A 9,647-nucleotide genomic window follows, 5' to 3' on the forward strand; every position below is an offset into this window, starting at 1 on the left:
GAATATGGACAATGGATATCATTTTAAAAATCTGTTATCACTTACATAGTAGTACTCACTTATGTGCCAGTGTGTACAGGGTAGCCAATAAGATACAAAAAATCATGACAAGAAAATTATGTTGCCAGCAGTTTGATGTTCATTGATTATATATGTGTGCATTTTCAAACCCAAAAATGTTTTTTAATAATGATGTTTTGTGCCTTTTTTCATGGAATTATTTTCCACTGTTAGAAGTGTTTCAACCAGAGCCTTTCAAATAATATGTAGTTGAGATTTCACAATATTTATATTCAAATTTTAATTTTACCTTGATTGCTTGTATGTGTTCTAACGTTCGTAATATTGGGCACACCAGTGTGGCTAAAGCTATCACTCTTTTCTGACGAAATGATGCAACCTCAATACAAATTGAATCAATAAGCTGTGATACCATTTTAAAGATTTAAAGTGTTATGTAGAAGTACATTGTTTGCTCATAACAATCAAACCGTATTTAATGAAAAAGACCAGCCCCGAAACTGAATCGTGATATAAGCAAGCGAGTCTGAACTTTCGAACGCTGGTGCGTGTACTTGTATGTGGGAGGAATTGACTGCCTACATTAATTCACTTCTTCAGCAATAGTAAAGCAAATTACTTGTCTTCATGATGGATGCGGTAAACGCAGTTTAAAATTACTTATGTGAAATTTAGAAATTTTGATTTCCGCGTTGCACAAAGAAAAGATGCGGTGCGCATACTCGACCCCCTCCAGCCACGTGGGGAACAGAAACTTCACTGCACCGAGCAACACGACCCAGCCCCCCCCCCCCCCCCGACCACCACCAGGCAGTGCCACCTAACAACAGGAAGCAGACGACACAAACCAGGATAAGCATGCCAGCGCCGCCGAACGGGAGAAATTGCAACTGCCCCCACCAGGGAACAAACAAAGCAGTGACGCGGTACCATCTCCAGGGTGGCGACAGGCCTGGAAAACCTGGAAAACCGGGAAAAGTCAGGGAATTTGAGGTGTCAAAAAAAGTCAGGGAAATGTCAGGGAATTTCATCTTCATTGACTTTTTTTTATTATTTTTTCTTTTCTTTTTTTCTTTCTTTATTTAAAGATGTCGTTATGGAACTCTGCACGGGAACAGGAATCTCGTGCGTAACTTTTAGGCCCCTTTTATGCACAACACAACCACGACGCCAGAAACCAGTGATGGCAGGAGGAGAGAGAGAGTGAGAGAGGGGGAAATTTCTCTCGCCCGGGCATTTTAAATTCGAACACTCTTTGGAGGAGAATTGTTATAACTCGGGCACTATGGGAGAAATCTACTTCGGATTACTTTTGTTTTGCAGCTACAACATCAGCGCATGCAACCGTGTACAATTCAGAACACCGAACCGGGGAAAGGGGGCTTGGGGGGGCACGTCCCCCGAATTTAAATGGAAAAAACATAAGAATCTGGAGTTTGCCTCCTCTTCTCCCGCTATTTTGGGGAAAAGGCGCGAACTTTAGTATTCTTTTCAAAGAATGGACATTTCTCAAGAGAACGTAACATGTTTAATGTTTTTGGGTGCCATACAAGTTTAATAATAAGCCAAAATGTGATTTTTTTTCTTTTACGAAAAATAGGTAATTTGCATTTTTGGAAGTAAATTGTTATACCTCGGGCACTATGGGAGCAATCTACTTCGGATAACTTTTGTTTTCCAGCTAAAACATCAGAGCATGCAACCGTATACAATTCAGAACACCGAACCGTGGAAGGGGGCTTGGGGGGCGAAACCCCCGAATTTTAATGAAAAAAAAACATAAAAATCTGGAGTTTGCCCCCTCTTCTCCCGCTATTTTGGTGAGAAGGTGCAAACCTTAGTATTGTATTCAAAGAGTGGACGTTTCCAAAGAGAATGAAAGATGTTTGATGTTGTTGGGTGCCATACAAGTTGAATAATAAGCCAAAATGTGAAAATCTGTGTTTTACGAAAAAAAGGTAATTTGCATATTGCTCAGAAAATTGATATAACTCGGGCACTATGGGAGAACGCAGAACCGAGGAAGGGGGGGGGGGGGTTGGGGAGCGCGAACCCCGAATTTCAATGAAAAAACCATAAAAATATGTAGTTTGCCCCCTCTTCTCCCGCTATTTGGGAAGAAGGTGCAAACTTTAGTATTCTTTTCAAAGAATGGACATTTATCAACAGAATTAAACATGTTTCATGTTCTTGGGTGCCATACAAGTTGAATAATAAGTCAAAATGTGATTTTTTATTTTTACGAAAAATATGTAACTTGCATTTTTGGAGGAAAATTGTTATAACTCTGGCACTATGGGAGCAATCTACTTCAGATAAGTTTTGTTTTTCAGATAAAACATCATAGCATGCAAGCCTGTACAATTCAGAACGCCGAACCAAGGAAGAGGGATTTGGGGGCGCTACTACCGAATTTCAATGAAAAAAACAACATAAAAATCTTGAGTTTGCCCCCTCTTCTCCTGCTATTTTGGGGAGAAGGCGCAAACCTTCTCTTCAAAGAATGGGCGTTTCCAAAGAGATTGAAACATGTTTCATGTTCCTGGATGCCATACAAGTTGAATAATGAGCCAAAATGTGAAACTGTTCGGAAATGTGGCATGGATATGTTGCGGAGAGGGGGGAGGTTGGTCATCAATATGAATTTCCCAAGTTTGCTCCAGACCTGTGTCAGAGTTTCCACCCAAACATAAGAGTATGAAGGTCCAAAAAGCACATTCATTTCGTAATCAGCACCATGATAGCATATGGTATCATCGGGCCAGTACGACCTTAAGATTGAGCCTCTAAATATTACGTGGAAAATGCATTGAATTATCATTTTTTCTTTTTCTTTTGATTTGATTTAGTTTATTTTACTTCGCGTTTTGTGCCGCTTGGCTAATTTGTGAAGATGGGGATGAGTGATGAAATGATGAAATTGATGAATGGACATTCACAAACAACCAAGCCCGACCGGGATTCGAACCCGGGACCCTTGGCGTCGCAGCGCGATGTGCTAATCACTTGGCCACAGGGTCGGGTATCATTTTTTCTTGTCCGTATGGGAGTAGTAAGGGGACTTGTCAACAGATGGAGGGGTTAAGAGCGGGTTGCGCCATCCGATAGTTGTCGGACGTCGTAGTAAGGCATTTTGTTGGACAAATTGAAGGAACATAGAAACAAATAGGTTCCATTGATACATACGATTTTTGTTGAATATCGCCACCCAACAAAGTATCTCACTACAACATGCTACAGAAATTGCATGGACTGCAACATCCAACAAAAATCGCATGCATAAACAAGAAGAACTTTAGACTGCAAATATGATGCTGGAATTTTATTACTCTTCTGACTCACTTCACCGTATTTAATGTAGCAGTGCTTACGAAGGTTTTCTTTCATCATCCTAACGTATTACTGGTTTCGCAGAAGTTAACATACGTTTACAATGACATTGCACTATTCTTAGATATCAAGAAGAATCCAACCGAACGGGATATATATTGAATACTATCACGAAAAATTGAAACACAAATCTGCATTGGTGAACGTTATAAAAATTGGCAAACTGCCAACCTCAAATTTACTTACTGCAACACTAGTATTGCAATGAATTTAACGCCACTCTCTGTCCTGTCTTTAAACTCATGAGAGATGGTCATAAATCTCTCACTGAGTAAGGTTAATGTCCAATATTATGAAATAAAATACTAATAATAAATACGTCAATATTTTAATATCATATTTACTCGAATCATTCAATCATAAAAGCAAATCACTTTCTTCAAGAATTGACTTTTCTCTGCCAGCCCTGCTAAATTTTTACTTTTCCATCTACTGACTTATACGAGGGGTGACCAGAAAGTAATATCCAATTAGTAGGGATTTTTTTTCGCAAACGCCAAAACCGTGAAGAATGGTAATTGCTGCGAAGTTAAGTTTAAGAATGTGCAGTGATGTCTGGACACATTTTTTGCCCGTTCGAAATATCGAAATAATGCGAATTGTTGGCGTTTTTAGCATTTTTTTTTTTAAAGAAATGTCCTAAAACAACGGAAAATTCGATGAAATCCAACATTCTTGTTTTTTCTAGGCCATGTTTGTGTACATAGAACATGCAAGTTTTCCAATATTTTACTCGAGTAAACTATAGAGTTATATGTACATGGAATAATTCCGACAGCCACATTAAATCATGTATTTCCCACGATTTTTTCAACCTCTATCAAAACCATTTCCATCACAGAGTAAAGTGGCAGGGTTCTAACAGGAGATCGAGTGCGCATCTACCATCACACAGGACCCGCACCTTCGTATTTATCGCAGGAGATATGTTTTGAATTACCAAGCTTAGTGCGCACCATCGGCATTTGTTGAGCGAGTAATAATGGAGCTCAGTCGTTAGGACATCTGACTACTATACGAGAGACCCGGAGTCGATCCCCTGCAGGGAAGAACCGTGATGTTTTCCACCTATTCAAACTGCTCCGGCACCCACCCAGCATCATATGAAGCTGGTACCTTGAGGAAACTTTGAGGGATAAAGGTAGCCAGGAGCATGGTGCTGATCACATCACCCCCACCTTCAGCCGTGATCAAGAAAGTGGGGCCCTAACTCCACACCCCTATACACCTTCATGGAAAAGTGCAGGGGACCACTTTACTTTTACTTCCTCAAAAATCTGTTCCAACATATCAAACTGTCACAAAAATACGTAGACCATGTGACCTCCAATTTAAAATAATAGTTTAAAAGCACAGTGGAGTATTAAGTTTCGGTATATTTGGCAGATAAATGTTCTAAAACAAAAGTGTGAATTTTGGGAAACGTAACATACAAGTCAAAAAAAGATAATGCCAATTTTTGGTGCCATAATATATCGGTATCTCTCACGTGAGATTGATTGATTTTAATTTTTTGGGTGCGTCGCCACTTATGGTAATTATGCACCCTTCAGTATATACGGGGAAAGTTCCATTATCTAAAACCCTTTCCTTAAAATTAAAAAAGGGGTATGGAAAATAACTTTCCCAAAATAACTTTCAAGATATCAAACTCTCACGAAGAGGTGTAAGCCATGTGACTTACAATTTGAAACATTAGTTTAAAAACACCATGAAGATATAATTTCAGATATTTGCCAGAAAATGCGCTATAATGAAAATGTGAATTTTGGGAGAAATAACACCGTATAGTAAAAAATAAAAAATAAGAGAATACACCAATTTAAAAATAATATAAAATAACAAGGTCCCTACCGATTAGGCATAAATAAAACAAGAATATCAGTTGTAATTTATTACATTAGTAACAGTGAGTCCTAACCTAATTTTCGGCATAATCACCACTGTTGTTCTGGCATTTGTCATAGCATGGCACTAAATGTTGTATGCGCATGGCATATGTGTCTGACAGCAAAGACTGGAACTATTTCTACCGCAATGTAGCTGTCAAATCCTTGCCCTACCAGAAGCCTCTTCAGTTAAACGAAGAGATGAAAGTCGGTACATTCAAGGCCAGGGCTGTACAGGGAGTGGTCCAAGATCTCTCACCTGAAGTGATGCAAAGGGCCCGTGTGTACTCAGCTGTATGGGGTTGTACACATTCGATTGGCCTTCCGTGAATTGTCTGCATCATCGTCTGACCATACTATCACGACGTCCGGTCTGCACACCTCACACGATTGCTGGTGGCTCTGTGCCAAATTCTGAGCGTGCAATGTAGGCTACATCACAGTCGGTGGGAGACTGTGTGAGAGCAGCAATCTTTAACCTAGAACTGTCCTAAAACGGCTGCATTGCAACTGTACCAGATTACAGCTACATGCCTCTTCTTGCTGCCTGCATTTGTGTGTGTCGCTCTCCGACCACTATTGCTGTGTATAGGCACCATTGGAGCTTTTTTCAGGGTGGCCTCGTATATGAACTTTCAGAACCTTTTATTATTAGAGTGTTCCTGTTTTAATGTGTGGTTAGCTAAATCAGGTACCTATCCAATGTAATTCTATAAATTGCTTGCGTTAAATTTCTAATACCTACATACCCGTTTCGTCAGCATTAATGGTATAACTGCATGTTGTCAGTTTCACAGTACTTCACTTGGATATACTGTACTGAAGCATAAATCCCATTGATAATGTAAGGAAATATGACACTTTATTTTGTTGGATTCAATTGTTTCACTTATATGCAAGAGTTAAGTTGTTTGCTTTACAGAGAAGAGAGAAGTAGCTTTATGCATTGCAAAATGAGTCCGCACTCATGGTTCTTGCAAGCAGAGGGTTCCAAACCTCAGTGGAAATATCAACATATAATACCGAGAATGTATAGGGAGACTGATAAATTACAAATTGTATTTCTTAATTATTCACTATTCACTCTTATCTCATTTAGTCGTAACTTTAAAAATAATCAAGTATTTTAAACTTACTGCGTATGACAAAATTCCGTAATCTTTCCCTAGCTTGTGAATTGTAATAATTTTCCAAATTCACTATTTTGCAGTTTCAATTCAAATCATAGAGAATAGAGAAATTAAGTCAATTTCATAGAAGATAATATTGGTACTTAACAAATCCATACCAGGATCTGTATGAGTTTATTATTTCCATTTGCAAAAACATCGATTTAGTTTAGTTTGTAATTGTCAGGGAAAAATGTAAATTTTGTCCTGGAAAACCTGGAAAAGTCAGGGAATTTCATTTCTGCTTTTTTGTAGCCACACTGATCTCCGCTCCAGATGCTGTACCCTTAGTGAATAAAGACAGAGGATCTTTGAAATGAATAGGATTTAACTAGTAAATTGTGCAATGCGGAAATCAAAATTTCTAAATTTCACATAGCTTTCAAGACCGGTCTTTTTCGTTCCCTATGAATCAAGCAAACATCCCATTAATAGTTTCAATTTGCGGTAGCAGCTTCTACAAAAGGTGTTTATTATTGATCAGGCATTAGTTAAGCTTAAATTCAACTGTATTAATTGGCAGTGCATACAAGAATGAGAACAAAATTTAATGTTAAACATTTATGGATAAATAGTATGTAAATTTCCTCTCTGGACACATTGTGCAATGGAAAGCATTCTCTACCTGTTTTGACACGTTAACCTGTTAATATGTAAATTTGTTAATGAGTAAAATTTATAAAAAGACATTACAGCAAAACCTCGTTAATCTGGACACCGATAACCCAGACTTTGCTTAATCCGGACGGAAAAAAAAAACACCTGCAGAATGCAAGGTTTTAAATGTGTCTACAGACTTGTTCATGCCAGTTCAGGAAATAAACCCTACTTCCTTCTTGGTGCGAAGATGTTGACACGTTTCAAGTGTAACAAATGAAAACAGCAAATGCTTACGCTTGCACTACACACTTCTTACACTTACACTACACACTTCGTTCTCGGCTGTCACTCCAGCGGACGCCAAGAGATATTTTTGTTTTGTTCTCTTTTTTGTTTCAGTGGTGAAGGATGTGAGGTACACGTAAAAGCACATGCAATTTTTTTAGGATTTCAATATGTAAATCATCTCATTTCACGCATTAAATGAGCTGAAATATGGAAGTGGAAATTTAAACAAACATCAATGGACACTGGATCCAAACCCGTATCCAGCTTTGGGTTGGAGAACTACAACAGTGGTGTTACTAGCCTGGCCCCCCCACACTTTACCTCTGCACTCGAGGTTCGGTGCACTTCGTACTCGACTCAGATTTGTCTAGGGGTATCTTTCTTTGTACGACAATGCACGTGGGTTGCTACAAGTCAACATAATTATATAATTAACTACGAGAGACAACGGATAACCTTTGCGAAACCTTTATGATCAGGGGGATAAATTACCTTGTCCAGCATGTGTGAAATTAAAAACGGAAATTTTGGATATTTTCTATAGTTTAATTAACGTAAAAGTTGAAGTATATACAAGTCGTATCCGAACGTTCATTTTTCTAATTATTTATCGGGCCAAAAACTCTAATTTTGATGTTGGAATCTCTATTGTTTGTACCTGGATGCTTTACATTTCATGAATTACATCTGAAGTACGCTTGTCACAAGGTAGACTCGCGTTACTCCAAGAAACGTCTTAACAGGCGCTAGGCTGCCCGACATGTACATTTCTCAACCTCCACGGTGACAATCCAATCTCTTACAGCATCCGTTTCGGGAGACCTGTCCTCCGGTCCTAGCTGACCGAAGCAAAAACAGCCTCTCCCTTCCAAGTCTCAGTTCCAACAGCCGACCTCCCCTACTCTCATCTGGGAGTTTATATACGTTTTGTTGGCGTCTGTTGCCAACGGCCCTTCTTTCAAAATTTTTAAGCCAGCCTTTCTTTTGAATGTTCGAAACACGAAGCAAGAACAGAGAGCTACATGGTATTTATACATGGAATAATACGAACCTAAAAATACATAATACATTGATTTACACTAATCAGATATACAATTGATTACCCAATTAATTAACATATTAATAAATATTACAATAAGAAAAAAACACTGTTGCCCTGACAAGGGTGCAGGGTAACAGATTCCCCCTCCCCAGCGTTACAATTCAATCTGAAATTTAAATTTCAGTCTGTGTGAATTGTCTTAAAGTCACTGAGAGAAGTTAAGCACTGTATCTGAAAAAGAAAAAGTTCACTGAAGAATGTTATTTTCACTATACGTCAAAAACGTCTCTGAAAAAGAAGAGTCTCGATTTCACTGCACTAAATATCCTATTTCCACACGGTTTCTTCCTCCGGAATCCTGGAACCTCCTGGACATCTCAGCCATCTGGTCATCAGAACTGCTCCCAGGTGCATACAGATTCAGCTCCTCCACCTTCCAAAGAACATGCCCGGCTCCTTAGTCCCCTAGTCCTTGCGTCCGGGACTTCTGGAGTACTCGGTTCGACTCCTGCCGAATTTCAGCTTCAAATGCTTTCAGGTTCTATTGCTCGATCACACGACCCTACTTAAATATGGCTTTTCCATCGAAAAGGAAACTTTCCCTTCCTTTTCCGAGCATCGAACTGCCATCCTTCAGCATTCTCTTAGCGATGAAAATCTCATGTCGTCGTGTGCAGAATATTAATTTACTTTTATCGTTAAAAGATTTACATAACATAAAATCCAACAGTCCGTAATTTAAATCTTACATTCATATGAAATAAATTTACCAGAACTCGAATGTGTAGCGACAATAAATCAGGAACTTAATTAACTACTGTACAAACTAGAAGTCGACTTTTCGGCTTCTTTTTCATCAGTCATTTTTCACTGCCCTTCTACCCCCTCCCCTTGAAATGGATTCTCAGGGTAGAATTTAGGGACGAGTGCTTTCCCTCACACTTCTCAAATTTCTTCTCGGAATGACCTTCAGCTGGTCAACGTTAGCCAGAACTCTCTTCCCCTCACCTTCCTTTTCCAAAACAACATTATTTGGAGTAGTGAAATTCAGAATTCTGTAGATCCCTTTGAATTTCGGGAAAAAGCACGCAGTTTGCTTGTTAAAAGCAGACGAAATTCTATGCTCTTGAAGCAGTACTTGATCTCCGACACGAAGATTAACCCTTCTTCTGCCCTTATTGTAGGCCCTTGACGCCTTTTGCCTCGTCTTTTCCTCTTTTTCTCTTGCAAATTCGAAAGCCGCGCCCA

Source organism: Lepisma saccharinum, chromosome 12 (assembly GCF_977018435.1).
Source record: "Lepisma saccharinum chromosome 12, izLepSacc3.1, whole genome shotgun sequence".
Classification (NCBI taxonomy): domain Eukaryota; kingdom Metazoa; phylum Arthropoda; class Insecta; order Zygentoma; family Lepismatidae; genus Lepisma; species Lepisma saccharinum.